Source organism: Salvia miltiorrhiza, chromosome 5 (assembly GCF_028751815.1).
Source record: "Salvia miltiorrhiza cultivar Shanhuang (shh) chromosome 5, IMPLAD_Smil_shh, whole genome shotgun sequence".
Classification (NCBI taxonomy): domain Eukaryota; kingdom Viridiplantae; phylum Streptophyta; class Magnoliopsida; order Lamiales; family Lamiaceae; genus Salvia; species Salvia miltiorrhiza.
Window position 1 is genome coordinate 40,423,875 of NC_080391.1, and position 16,017 is coordinate 40,439,891.

The 16,017-nt window shown below is 37.2% G+C and overlaps 1 long non-coding RNA gene across 1 annotated transcript; it reads right to left on the reverse strand.

Moving 5' to 3' along the window:
• Positions 1-2,112: 2,112 nt before the first annotated feature.
• Positions 2,113-4,511, reverse strand: LOC131024421 (uncharacterized). The gene is made up of 6 exons (XR_009101824.1): positions 4,284-4,511; positions 3,495-3,620; positions 3,313-3,399; positions 3,179-3,238; positions 2,979-3,101; positions 2,113-2,280 (listed from the first exon to the last, which is right to left on the reverse strand). It is a non-coding gene; the product is annotated as an uncharacterized LOC131024421 (long non-coding RNA).
• Positions 4,512-16,017: the final 11,506 nt, after the last annotated feature.

The window sequence follows — 16,017 nt, forward strand, 5'->3', positions numbered from 1 at the left end:
TTTCGATGAATTCCTGTTTCTCAAAAATCTTGGGAATTTTGTGGGGTATAGATACGATTGTGGTGAACATTCATGCAAATTTTCAAGTCATTTGAATTTCATTTACTGCCCTTTAAAAATTCAAGACTTCCACTGCCAGTTTCTGTTGAAACTTTCGTATGGCAGACACTTAAGTCATCTCGTTCAGTAACCATCTGTTGATATTTACTTCTCAAATTTGTATGGTGTGAAGATATATGTGTTAGATATACACATATAAAATTTGAGGTCATTTCGACAACATTTACTATTTTTCAAAAATCCGAACTTCAGGTTGCCTGAAACTGCCAAATCTGATAGACAGTGGGAAAATGGCCATATCTCTTAAACTACTTGGAGTTTTTCAACATACGTTTTTTTAAATTAAACTAGATTCAAAGAGGTTTCTATTGATATAAAATTCGAGTCTAGGTGAGTTCTGAGTAAAAGCAGTAAGAGATGGTATGCTCGTATAAAAAATAAATGAACATACTAATGTTCGTCGATATGTTCGTATAAAAACAAATGAACATAATAATGTTCGTATAAAAATAAATAAACATACTAATGTTCATTGATATGCTCGTTGAAATAGATCAGGTCCCTGGGAAGAGAGGAAGGCCGTGGTGGCTGAGTTCGAGAGGGAGAGAGATCTGAATGTGGGTATGTGAGAGGGAGATGGTATGTTCGTATAAAAAACAATGAACATACTAATGTTCGTCGATATGTTCTTATAAAAACAAATGAACATACTAATGTTCATTGATATGTTCGTTGAAATAGAAAATGAACATACAAATGAACATACTAATGAAACCTATAATATTGATCCATCCTATCGGATTGATTCCCACCAGAATAGTAAATGAGGAATTCACGGGATTTGTTGAACATATCAAATTCGTTGAAATGGAGTATTACTTATTTGTTATGCATATTGCTTGTTTTTTTACAAAGATGAGAATCTATAGTTTTTTCTCTGGTTCGACATTTTCTGTAGTTCATCATATATATAAATTTTTATTTGTTGTGCATATTATATAATTCCGTAATGTCCAAAAATCCCGCTTCTCGGCTCAAGGCTATTATAAATCGACGTGTGAGTAACATATTAATTATATGCAAAATTTAAGCTCACGAAATCAAAATAATATAATTATCTGGTATTGGTGTTATTGGAATAGTCGCAAGGATGTTAGTGAAATAGTGATATATTAATTCAGAAATTATAATGTTACACAATACGATGCGACACAGTTTTTCTGTAGAATAGGTTATGTGTATGCATCATGTTCGTTGCTAATGTTCACATGGTCAAATTTTAAGTTCGTCATGTCCAACACAATGCAGATTGAACGAGTTTTATACAAAAAAACTAATACAAATTACTTGTTTCTTTACAAAATTGATAATATGTATTTTTTCTTGAACAATGAAATTGTTAATAGTTCATCTTCTATATAAATTTTTATTTGTTTTGTATATTATATGATTCCTTAATGTTCAAAAAATCCGCTTCTCGGCTCAAGTCTATTATGAATCAATGTTTGATTCACATATTAATATACATGTCAAATTTAAGCGAATAATAGCAAAATAATATAATTAATAATAAAGAAATTGCATATTAATATAGTAGTTTGCCTTAAAGATATAACACACCCTTCTGAACAGGCGTACTCTGAACTACGTTGTCGGGCTCAACCTCAGGTTCGTTTGATGATGTTGGTTGAACATCTTATACAGATGACGAACATAAAACTTGAAGAATACAATATAAACATATATCACAATTCTACAATAGTGAACGGATGAAATGGACACGAAACTAACAAGTCCTTCCTCGTCAGCAAACAGCACGTTAGGAGATGCAATCGTAGCATCATCCTTCATCATGGAATCTACGACGAACTTTTCGAGTTCACTTCCTTGTCCGGTGACAATTCCAACTCCGACACGCTGCGCAAAGTTATAAAATTGATTGCTCAATATGGTGAAATAGTCGATATATATATATATTGCAGAACAAACAAGCAACCTCTTTTTGTTGAACATTGCAGATATTCGTCATCTCAGTAATATCATTTTCCTGCATCACACACATTTTAAGGTTCTTTGTATATAATCATACAGTTAATATATTCTTTGCAAAAATGTAAAAAAATGAGGTATGCTTTAATTACTTAGTTGAGGTGAAGAGGCTACAAGATCAAGACCATCCTCTGGCAGCTTACATAAGTCAGCATCAGTAGTAATGTTGTCCTAAAAATCAATAACCACAAATCTTACAATCGTTAAGATCTGGAACGATGAACATGCCAACATAATGAATGGACCACCATGGAATGCATAAGTAGTAACATAACAATTACAAAATGTTGAACAAATTAATACATTTAATCAGAATTTACTGGATTATATCTTTTATTTTATATTGCTTTATGTTGAACTATATCAATGAACCAATTAATTTTTTCATGACTTATTTTGAATTGAGTTTAATATCATCAATCTGTCTCAATAATGTCTATCAAAACACACAATAGACTATAAAAACATCTCACAACTTCTCACCGAATCCATAACTATAAAAAAAAGACCTTAAGTTCAGTATAAACAAACAAAAACCTGCAGAACCATGTTCACGAAAGCATATCAACCATTCTTTTAAAAATATCAAATTAAAGAAATACTTATCTCTAAATTTTACTAATATGGTAAGAAACACAAACATCAGTTCATCTACGTTCATATAATGAATTTTTTTGGAATTCAGATCGTCAGTTCACAAAAAAAATATACTAAAATCTAGAATCAAGGATATTCCAGTATTATTGTGAACAGGGAGATTTACTAGTTAAGTCGTGTAAATTTTTTTTATTCGGTGCATCAATTCATAAAAAATTATACTACAAAACCTAAAAGAAAGATCTTCATGTATTGAACGAAATGAGATTTACCATATAAGAAGAGTGCTCGTCTCCAGCAGATATCACAAGAGGTGTAATCCAATTCGTTGTCCGTTCGTTCTCATTATCTCCATCGTTCGATCCAGTATTATTCTCAACTGATTGATTCTTGACCTGTACAACAAGAAGCAGTTGCTATAACAATACACATCATTTTATATATATACAAAACTACGATTCCAGATATTTACCCTCTGTGACTTGCTCATCGGCATAGTTCTTTTTATTGATCATTTCCCCTCAATCGTAGCCTGTTCCAATTATATTCATATTAGAACCAGATATCATACATTAAACAATAAATCAACAAGCAACCCAAACAAACCTTTCCCTTGGACTTTTGAACAGGTGTACAATGAACTATGTTGTCGAGTTGAGCATCAGGTTCGTTTGGTAAACGTGGTTGAACATCCTATACAGTCGACAAACATGAAACTTTTATAATACTATCTAAACAGATATAACAATTCTACAATATTGAACATATGAAGTGGTCAACAAACTAACAAGTTCGGCCTCCTTAGCAAACCGCACATTAGCAGAACCAATCATAGCATCATGCTTAAGCAGGGAATCTACACCGACATTTTCAAGTTCACTTGCTTCTGCGTTAACATTTTCAACTCTAACAATCTGCGCAAAGATATAAAATTTATTGCTCAATATGATCAATTAGTCAATATGTTTATTTTAGATAAAAAAAAAAAAAACAGCAACATCTTTTGCTTCACCAGTGCACACATTCGATAACTCTATTATAAAATCTTCCTGCACCTCACAAATTTTAAGTTAATAATATGATATGCAATAAAAAAAATTAAATTCAGTTCACAACCCTTGGCAATCACGTTCATAAATTCAGTTCATAGAATCATCAACTCCCCCCCCCCTGGAATTTAAACAAAATTATAATAAAGGAAACAGACGAATGACATTCATGTATTAAATTGAAGGATATGTACTATTTTAGTTCACAACCCTTGGCAGCCACGTTCATAATTTCAGTTCAAATTGTTTAATTCAGTTCATAGAATCATAAAAGAAAAAAAACCCTTGGCAGCGGCATTCACAACAAAATTATACTAAAAAACTAGACGGAGAAAATTCATGTATTGAACGAAAATAGATTCCCCTTAGCAGAAGACTGTTCGCAGCAACGTTCATAAATTCAGTCCAAATTGTTTAATTCAATTCATAGAATCATAAAAAATAAACCTTGGCACTGTCATTCACAACAAAATTATATTAAAAAAACCAGGCGAAGAAATTTCATTTGTTGAACGAAAATAGATTTACCTTAGCAGAAGACTGTGCTTATCCAGCAGAGAACAATAGAGATGTAATCAAATTCGTTGAAAGTGAATTTACCATATAACAGCACTGTTCGTCTCCAGCCGATTCATCGAATTGAGTGAAGGTCGAAACTGGAGATATTGAACAAAAGGGAAAATCCCTTCGCAGGCACTTTTTTTGCAAAATGGCAATTAAAATATGAGAGCAAAATTTCACAAATTGAATAGGGCTATGAAGATATTTTGATGGAACCTAGAATATTGCTCCATGCTAGCGGATTTGATCACACAAGAATAGGAATCGAGTAATTCATGGGATTTGTTAAACATACCAAATTAGATGAATTAGAGATTACAAATTTGTCCTTCTGCGATTAAAAAATGAAAGTAAACATTATTTAATTACATGAAAATCTCAATCAAGAAATTATATGGACCCTTGATTGAGATTAGATGAATGGTCTAGATGTGGTCTCTATTCTTCATATAAGAAAGTGGTTGTCATAGAATGCAACCCTATATATATATATATATATATATATATATATATAGGGTAGGGGAGAGGTTCAAATAAGAACCACTAATTAAAATTAGAACGGAGAACCATTTTAAGCCATTCGATCATCAAGATCTACGGTGGATGCATCATCTTGGTGGATGAATGCAGATCCTGGGTTCGAATCCTGAAGGCAGCAAAAAATTTATTTTTTTCGGATGCATTAAATTTAACAATGAATGCATTAATTTTAATGGTTCTTATGTTCTCACGATAATTATGGTTCTCACTATAACCGCACCCTATAGGGTAGGGTTAATATAAAAACCCCTCTTAAGATGAAAACTAGGAACCAATTTAAAGCCATTGATTTAAATAAAATAGAGGACTGAGATTAAACTACAGATGCACAGTTTCGATTGCATAGATGCATAGTTTCAACTGCATAGATGCACTATTTCGATTTGCTTGAGTATTTTGCATTGTTGGTTTCAATTGCATAAATTGCATATTTTTTAAGTGCACAATAAAATATAATAGATGCACAGTTTCTTTTGTTGACTAAATCATAACTATTAGATCTAATATTTAAAAGGTCAAGATTAGGTTCCTAGTTCTCATTTTAACAGAGGTTTTTATTAGAACCTCTTCCTATATATATATATATATATATATATATATATATATATATATATTTCCTCCGTCCCCAAAATAAGTTCATCTTTGGGGACGGCACGGGTTTTAAGAAAAAATGGTAAAGTGTATTGATAGTGGAGAAAAATATGTTATAATTAGTATTGAGAGTTGTGAAAAAGTGAAAAGTAAGAATAAATAAAGTATTATTTGTGGTGGGGTAGTTGTCCAAAAATGGAAAGAAAGAAAGATGAACTTATTTGGGGGACGTCCCAAAAAGGAAAAAGATGAACTTATTTTAGGAACGGATGGAGTATATATTTATATATAAAAATTATACTCCCTCCGTCCCGCCCAAGATGCTACATATTCCTTTTCGGGCCGTCGCAACGAAGATGCTACATTTCTATATTTGGCAAAAATAAGGAATTTTAAACACTTAATTAACACTAATTAAGTATTTCTTTATTACCTTCTCTTTCTTACTTTATCACTTTATTACTTTCTCTCTCTTACTTTATCACTTTATTAATACACACTTAAAACATTAACCTACAACTCCTTAAATCCCGTGCCGAAAAGCAAATGTAGCGTCTTGACCGGGACGGAGGGAGTATTAGCATAGATGGGAACATCGGAATATGGGATGTTAAATTGTGTGGTGCTTTTTAGTTTTAGGGTTAGAAGCTATGTTGCATAGGTACGGAGGTGCGAATGCGGGGGCGATACAATACGAGTACGGGGATACGGGTTTTTAAAAATTATAGGGTGCGATTCAGCAAGGATACATCTAATTATTAAAATTTTATGATATATAATACTTATAAAATATATACAATTTAAATTTTCTTAAATTAGTTATATGTAATTTACATTTCATTTTACCCAAAAGTTAAGCATTTTGAATTATATAAGTTAATTGAGCAACAATATAACGATTGAAATATTATTAGTCCAATATATAAGTCATAACTGAAAATAAAATTATCAAAATAACCATGTGTAGGCCTTTCGTGCATGAGATACGTGAATTTCGCCTATGAAATTTGTGAATTCGGTTTATTTTTATAAATTGTTTTAAAAGATGAGCCACGTGGCGAATCGGGTGCGAATCCGACGAGAATCCGAGAGAATCGCACCCTAAAAGAATCCGATTCGCTGTACATGCTAATTTTTGAAGAATCCGTGCTTCATAGGTTAGAAGTTAGAATTTTAAAAATTATCATTAAAATATTTGTATAATACTCCCTCCATCCCATGAATCTTGACACGTTTGATTTCAGCAAGGAAATTAAAGAGTTGTAGATTAGTATTTTAAGTGTATAGGTAATAAAGTATAAAAGTGAATAGGGGAAAGAGGGTAATAAAAGTGATAAAGTAAGAGAGAGAATGTAATACTTCCTCCGTCCATGAAAAAAAGTCATGTTTCACCTCTTTTTTTTTGTCCACCAAAAAAGAGTCATATTTCACTTTTTATACAATTTTACCCTTCTTTGACTTTCATATTTACTTTATTTGTCATTCATGGACCACCCACCACAATAACTAATAAACAATCTATTTACTTCTTTAATTAAATTCTAATCTATTTCCTTAATTAAAATCCTTCCCCCTTTTCTAATTAAATCAAACGTGCCTTTCACTTTCTTTCATTTCTTTGGAGTCCTAGTTTTTTAAACTGCACTTGCGTCGCCTCTCTCCGGTGAGGGTGACGCCTATCTCTGGCGAGGCCGCCCCTTCTAATAGCATGAGTCGGTGACCATTGATGGTCTAAGTAGGTGGCGAAAGAGAACTTGGCGGTGGCAGCGGGATTTTAGAGAGAGGGGTGCGACATCGGGCAGCGTGGCGTCGCCTCTCTTCTCCGATGAGGAACGCCACCGCCGACCGCCTCTCTTCCCTCTGAGCCCGAAACCCTAAGGCGCCGCCTCCCTCTTAGCCCAAAATCGTAAGGTAAGGTGTCGTCTCCCTCAAATCGCCGCCTCCCTCTGAGCCCAAAATCCTAAGGCGCCACCTCCCTTTGATTTTCGGAGATGAATCGGCAAATAGACAAATTGATTCACAGTCGTCGCCTCTGTTCTTTTTTTCCAATTTTAGGTGGTGAATCTGTTTTTTTTTTCGACTTCTCGTGGTGGCTGAAATGTTGGTTTTGTGAAGGGGGTTTGGTGATGCCATATTTTGTGATGTCTGTGATGCTGTGGCTGAATCTGTTGTCTTAGTTTGAAATTGCATGAAACTACAATTGATGATGCTATGTGATGTTATGTCTGAATCTATTGGATCAGAACATGAAACTTGTCGCAACACGTTTCCCAATGCTAGTAATAGCGGGGTACGAGTATCGATACGACTATTTTTAAAAGAATAGAAGATAAGACGTATAAGTCAAACATCAAGCGGAAGCTCGCATTAAAGGTGTTAAGAAAATCATCACACATGAACCCAAGGGTAAAATCGTCAACATCGTCATAACTTCCTAATTATCAGGAATTTCCCGAACAAAAACAAAACGGGTATAGCTCATTTTTCATCAGGAAGCATAAAATGCAGAGTATCGCAGCAAAAGGCGAACCGATTATATGTATGGAGACACATAACCGTGAGTATATTGCTTGATTCAAGAAAAACATTGTAACATTTCACTAAGGTTTTATCAACATCCGAAGGAAAACAAAGCTCATCATCCTTAAGACTCTAACATCGAAGGAAAACAATCAAGGAAAACTTCATCGGTGAAACCATCCCCACCAGCACCAGTCCAATCTCGCTCTGTTGCTTAGCCTGCACATTTAGAAATATATGCAGGGCGTGAGTAATAATACTCAGTGGGCAAACGCCGGAAAAACATCAAAGGCGCTCTTAGAGCTATATGTTTGAAGCTTGCCACAACATCAGCAATACACAGAAATAAGTTTAACATCAATGAAATCTGTGCATGCAGTTTTAAACATCATAACATCATAAAGAAATGACTGCAGTCAAAATATTCATCATGTATGTACCACGTCTACAACATCATTATTATTATCGATACTGAGAAGTAGGCCTCCCTCTCAAGTACCGTGACTGGCCGACCCGAAGATGGCTCACAGTCACCTCTGTGCACAAATCCCGCTTGTGGCAGGACCGAATTCGTCTCATCAGTAGAGGGTGACATACAAACTCAACATCAAAATTTGGCAAGTCAAACAGTTCATAAACATCATTTATCTCAAATCATCAAAACATCTTATAATCTCATCATCATTTAAACAGTTTAGAAAAGCTCTTAAACTGAATACTCAAAATAATGCCCACCTGAAGTCCTTCGCTTAAGCTCGGATAGGAACAGGGGATTTACTTCTTCGTCTTGCTCGGGTCTTCATAAATCATCAACATCATCATGAAGGTTCATGTGATAAAACAACCTTAGTTAGTACTCAATACTGAAATCCAATCTCGTCTCAACAATAACTTCTCACTCATCGTCTATTTACTCAGTAAAACTAAATCCCTAGGCATACTCGACTTCTAAGGATTCCCACGTCTTACTCTCGACTTAACTCTCAACTCGGACCATACTCAAAGCAAATAAGCACATCGGCATGCACAATCACATAAGCATGCAACTTCACATATAAACATATCACAAACAATCAAACATAAGTTTGACTCGGAGATCAGAGCAGAGAAATGCTCGGTGGTCAAGGTGGAAAACTTAGCAGAACGGAGCTGAGCAGCTCGACAGTACTGCGGAAAATACTCGCCAGGGCAGAGGAATCAACTTGCCAAGGCAGCGAAATCATGAACTCTCTGTCGCCAGAGGAATGGTGAACGTCAGAGGAATCAATCATCAGAGGACTCGATCGTCAGAGGATTCGTCGTCAGAGGAATCAGACATCAGAGGAATCGATCGTCAGAGGAATCAGATTTCAGAGGAATCGAACTTAGAGGAATCGATTTCAGAGGAATCGATTTCAGAGGAATGAACTCGCTGGCAGAGCAGCGGGGAAATGAACTCTCTGGCATGCCCGCGGGGAAACGATTTCTCTGGCATGCCAGCGGGGAAATGAACTCTCGGCAGAGTAGAGCAAGGCTCAAGACAGAACGACGCAATCAAGAGCAACTCGAAAAACTCATCAACTTTTTCATTCCCAGAAATCATCAAACACTCTCAAACATCAAAAATACTCACACTCTACATCATGACCAGCTCAAAACTCATTTTAAACACTAATCCATCAACATCACGTTAATCCTTTCATATATTCATGCTCATCATCAAATCGTCATTCAAGACATAACCTCAGATTTTTCCCAAACTCTTACATCAAACTGGTTTTTCAAAAACTCATATCTTAAGACTCAGTTTTGCAAAATACACCTTAATCACTTCAAATCATCACATAAAACGTATTTCTCACCCCAATTTTAGAAAAGAACCAGAAAGGTTTTTTGAAGGGCATGAACCCTAATTTTCGAAAATGACGAAAAAGGTGGAGGGGGAGTTTCTCATGCTTCAATCATCCTTCTATGCACATATTTCACATAATAAAGTCTAGATCTTAAAGGATCATGACACTTACTCAAACAATATCATGAAAAAAGAAGTCTTCTCTCAATTCTTCGAGCATCAAACTCCACTAATCTTCTTGAATCAAGAGTAGAAAGTGTTTAGGGGCTAGATTTAGTGGAGTATTTCATCGTAGATACGTCTTTAGAAGCTTGAGCTTAGTCTCCAATGGAGGAGAGAAGGAATGGCGTGAGGGGGAGAGAAGAAGTTGAAGGCCGAAAATGATGAGAAAGACGGAGAGAGAGAGAAACTCTTCGGTCTTAACAAGATTCTTATTCCCTTAAGATAAGTAGCATTAAATGCTTGAATAGTGCCTTGTCTCCCCCTTAGCAGCAAGTCTCATCGCCAAAAAATTATCCCCATGTGGGAATAAGAGAATAAAATAAATCGGTGGTGAGTGTAGGAATGTGTGCGACAGTATTTTAAAATCATGTATGCTAATTTTCAAAAATCACACTGACTCAAAAATAAGTACACACGTAAATAAATCACATAACGTCAAACAAATAACTCACAGAGTTATCACATTAACGGATCATCACTCTAATCGTCACTCTAGCTTAATCCTCTTTATAGTGATTCTCAATCACTACCTCGACTCTATCTCTCGTCTTTCATCTCAATTCAATCAGCATCTCTAACTCAACTCGTTTCTCAAATCTCATCATTATAACTCCATCATGAGTTTGTCCACTCATAACTCTATTTAAAAGAAAATAAATCTCGCATCTCGACCTCTCAGTATTCTCAATAGTGTTAAAACACTATCTCTCAACATAAGGAAAAGTACGGGGTGTTACAAAACTGCATTTGATGCTTTGCCTTTGGTTTGTGTCGCCCTGTGATGACAATTTAGGTCTGAGGGTTACTAATTTTTTTTTTATGAATGAATTCATGTTTCATTTGAGAAATGGTGATTGAATGATGGTGTTTGTAAGCTGTTAGAAGTTCAAAACTTAATTTGGGATTAAGAATTAAAAAAATTTCATTAACACTACCCCTATAAATTTACATCTACTCCTCTTACACCTACTTTAACAACTTTCTTAAAACCCGTGCCGAACCCCAAATAGGACTCTTTTTGTTGAACGGAGGGAGTAATTATTACCTTATTTAGAAATGTGTCCATATTCATGGGACGAAGAGAGTATATATAAGAGACGGAGGGAGTGTTTAATATTGGGTTAAGGTGCAAATCCACTCCTAAACTAAAGGCCCCTAGAGCGTTTATCCCCTCATTCTCGACCTTGGCGCAAATACCTCCCTATAGTCCAAGAAAAGGGTGCAATTAAATCCAAACCTCTAACGCCGTTAAGTGCCGTTAAAATTCTGGGTTTAATTGCACCCTCTACTTTAGGGGTGGATTTGTACCTTAACCTTTTTTTTGGGTTAAGTACCAAATACCCCCCAACGTTGGGGACCCTATAGTCAGGGTAAGCGATGTTTACTACCTCAACGTGGCTAAACCTAAGCAAATCCCCCCCCCCCCACATTTTAACGGTGTTAAAACGCCGTTAGAAAAATAATTTTTTTTAATTTTTAATTCCGGTGGGTGCGGTCCAGCTCTCTCTCCCCTTCGTCAATTGTTTCTGCCGCCGCCTTCTCTGTACCGCCGCCGGTGTGGCTTCCTCCGTCCCCAACTGATTATCTTCCCTCAGTCGACTTCTTCTCCGTCCGTCCGAACGGCCAAAGCCACGACTCGATCTCCACCTCTCGGCCTCTTGCTCTCGTCTTTCATCTCAATTCAATCAGCATCTCTAACTCAACTCGTTTCTCAAATCTCATCATTATAACTCCATCATGAGTTTGTCCACTCATAACTCTATTTAAAAGAAAATAAATCTCGCATCTCGACATCTCAGTATTCTCAATAGTGTTAAAGCACTTTCTCTCAACATAAGGAAAAGTACGGGGTGTTACATCCTACCCCCCTTAAAAGAAATTTCGTCCCGAAATTTGAGTTATTCACGTCGGAATAAAGCTCTGGGTACTTCTCTTTCATCTTTTCTTCGAGCTCTGGGGAAATACACTCCCGCAGATTTCAAGTAACCCATCAAGGGTGATTATCAAGCTCTTCTACGCTTCCACGCTTCGCTTTTTAGCCATCTAGAATTTTGTGCTTTGCAGTTACTTCGTAACTGCCGCTTTAAACATCTGCTCACCACCATCTTCTCTTCAAATTCCACAGTCTTCATTGGATTTTCACCAAATGAATTGACTTGTTCCTCAATTGCTGAATCTTCCGGTCTAGTCTAGCATCAAGTCTCTCTCTTCGTAGCTCAAAACTGGTACCAGGGACACTTCTTTTTAAAGGATTATGTGTTTTGGATCAAACACATACTTTCTCAGTTGAGAAACATGGAAAACGTCTTGGACGTTCGCGAAGCTCGGAGGCAACGCTAGTTTATAGGCTATTTGGCCTACTTCTTCTAATACATCATAAGGTCTTATATATCTCAGTTTGAGTCTTTCCTTAACTCGAAAATAACTCGTTCCCTGAAATAGGGAAAACTTACATAAACATAAACATCATTTCTAACGTCAAAAGAATCTATCGGTGATTACTCAACTATCGGATTTCCTCTCTCGATTCTTGCTAATCGATGTTATAACCCTTTGTACTTACGTCATCTTTATTCATAATACTTCAGCAGTCTTCTCTCGAGTTTTGTCCGCAGTGACAGCGGAGAAATGGTGATTTCCCTGCCTGAGCAGAGGAATTTCTAGTCAGAGCAGCGAAATCAAGAAGTCAGAGGAATCGAATGCCAGCACTGCGTAGTGAATCGCCAGAGGAATGGTTTCCGCTCTGGCGCAGATCTCTCACCTCGTCAAAACTTATGTATACATCTCAGCGCTCTCATCCCATCAAAAGTATAACTCAAATGCTCAATATCTCTATTTATCATCATAACTCCATCTCATCTCAATTACAATCTCATATCTCAGTACCGTAGTACTCTCTGTAGTATTTCGATACTACCACTACTCATAAAAGTACGGGTTCGCTCGTGATTTGACTCTTCAATTTTCTTATCAGGCACCCTCAGCCTTTTCCTCAAACAAAACGGCATCATCTGCCGCCTCTTGGTAATTCTCTACTCTCTCGGTTCGAATCTACATTCGCCACCATTTCATCTTCTCATCCTTCTCTGCTAGAGAAGAGGAATCGTGATTTCTCTGTCCAAAACAAGACCGCTCAACACATAACTCTCTTGGCAGAGCAGAGCTTCTCAGTCGTAAGTCTGGTGTACGGCTCAGTGCAGAAATTACTAAATCTGTCATTTGTGGGGTATTTCTTCCTCCAAATTCATCTTCCCTAATTTCTTGATTAGGTTCACTTCTTGAGTAAGGAAAAATCCCAATTCTCCCTGGTTCTCTCTGCTTAACGCGTCATCTACAACGTTAGCCTCTCCAGGGTGATGATTCATTTCACAATCGTAATCCTTCACTAACTCTAATCGTCTTCTTTGTTGCTCAAAGAGAAATTTGAGACTTTCATGATCGGTATACTTCTCACATCGTACTCCGTAGGTATCTCCAGATCTCAAAGCATGCTCTACGGCTGCTAATTCTAAATCATGCATTGGATAATTTATCTCATATGGTATCCACTTGCTTTGACTTCTCTCTCTCTAAAGTTAGTTCCTCATCAGAGCAGAGGAATGCTTTCAGTGTAGAGGGATGCTTTCAGCTCTGTCGTCAGTGCAGAGCAGAGCTCAACTTCAGCTTTGCTTCCAGAGCTGAGCTCGGCTACAAACTATCGAAAGATCAGATATCTTTTCCCTCTTGCATCAGCACACCACCTAGACCATCTTTCAATGCATCGATGCAATTTGCATACGAAGTCTCTTCTTTAGCTCTTGAAAACCTCGTTACATTCGTCCGTTTGACGAACTTGACTTCTTTCTTTAATGGGTGCATCAATGGCTTAGCGATTCTCGAAAAGCCCTCCATAAAACATCGATAATACTCTGCTAATCCCAGATAACTTAGAATCTCGTGCAGTGTAGTTGGCAATCTCCACTCCTGTATCGCTTGGACTTTCACTAGGTCCACTTCAATTCCTCTTGTAAAAACAAAATGGCTAAGAAAATTGATTTCTTTAAGCCAGAACTCGCATTTGCTAAACTTCGCATAAAACTTCTCAACTCATAGTCTCTCTAACACGATCATCACATACTCTTCGTGTTCTCGTTTACTCTTCGAGTAAAATCAGGATATCGTCCATAAAGACTAACACGAACTTGCCTAAATATTCGTGAAAAACGCGATTCATGAGGTCCATGAACATGGTCAGGACATCCATCAATCTAAAAGGCATTATTATTAACTCATAGCGTCTATATCTTATATGAAATACTGTCTTCGGAATATCTTCCGATCGTATCTTCAGCTGATGGTACCTCATTCTCAATCCAAAATTTGAAAGAGTACTCGCTCTTTGTAGTTGATCAAACAGATCATCGATCCGGGGTAACGGATACTTATTCTTTATCATCACTTCATTCAACTTTCGAAAATCGATACACAACCTCAAGCTTCCATCCTCCTCTTTAACGAAAAAAACTGGTGCTTCCCTACGGGGAAACACTAGGTCATAAGAAACCCATCTCTAGAAGTTCTTGTAGTTGCCGTTTTAACTCTTGCAACTCTGTGGGGCCATTCTGTATGGCGCTTTTGACGTCGGTGACGCGCCAGACTCTACATCAATCGTAACCCAAACTATCGGTTTGGGGTAATCCCGGTAAAGTCTTAGGGAAAACATCTTTACACTCTCGCCCGACTGGCATCATCAACCTCTGCTTTGGATTTGTCTCTCTGGCTCAAATATACAACGTACACGGTTGTATCATTTCTCTGCAAGAACTTTCTTGCTTGTAGTGCCGAGATAATCAGCTTCTTCTTTCATTGCATCTTCACATGGTTTTTCTCTAACCAGTCCATTCCAAAATTTATATCCAAGTGCCATATAGGCATCAATCTCAGGTTTCTCACCTCGAGCTTAATCGATCTCAACTCAAATTCTAAGTTAGGGCACACGGATGAAACCATAGTGGTTCAGCCTATAGGTGTGATTACTCTTTAGAGGTTGTGGAACAGGCTCTTCGTTCGGCATCGAACAAAATACAATGGGCACATCTTTCAATTCGTCTATCTCTAGAAATTTTCCTCGATTCTTGTCTGGTGCTTTCTGCTCAAGCGCGAACAGTTCCTGTTGATGCGGTTGATTCGCCTGCGGGGCTGGTGGTTGCCTTCTTGACTGACGTGGTCGAAAGGCTAACTGTTGTCGCTGTGGTGGAGGTAGCGTTAGGATTCCCTTCCTTGCTTTATGTTGTGGCCGAACTGATTTGGTTGTCCTCCACTTCCACTTTGCTGACGATTCGGACACTAGCTCGGGTAGTGCCCGATCCTTCTGCAGGTGTAACTGCTGTTCTGTTACATCTTACATCATTTCAAACGTAGATTATTGCTCTTCGTCAAAGCGATATCCCTCGTGATTCTTAAAGGTTTACTGCTACTGGGGCAGTTGGGCCAACCTCAGGCTGTTTTTCTCAGTTCGGATATTGCGGTGGCACATTCTGACTCTGCCACGGCTTCTTAGGGCCTTGACTTCGGTCGTCTCATTTTCTCTTCCCTTCTTGCCTTCGTCCAGAAAAGATGGATTGCACATTCGAGTGCTCCTAACCATTTTGGGGTGCTGAAGCTTAATCGCGTTCTCTGGCTGCATTGCCAGTTTTATATTCAATGCTCTATTTAGTGCTCCAGTGCACATAATCGCACTCTGACTCGTTAAATCGTCTCGTACCTCTTATCTCAAACCTGCTCTAAACAATCTTGACATCTTCTCGTTCATCTCTTCTTGATATGTGGCATACCGAACTAAGTCGCGAAACTGACGTTCGTATACAGCTACGGTTTTATTGCCTTATCTCATAACATCAACTCTATTTCTTTCTTTAATCGGTTTCTCTTTCTCGATAAAAGTCTAAGGGAACATATATCAACCTTAGAACTAATTCTCGTAACTCACAAATCATAAGACTCTTACTCAATCATCAT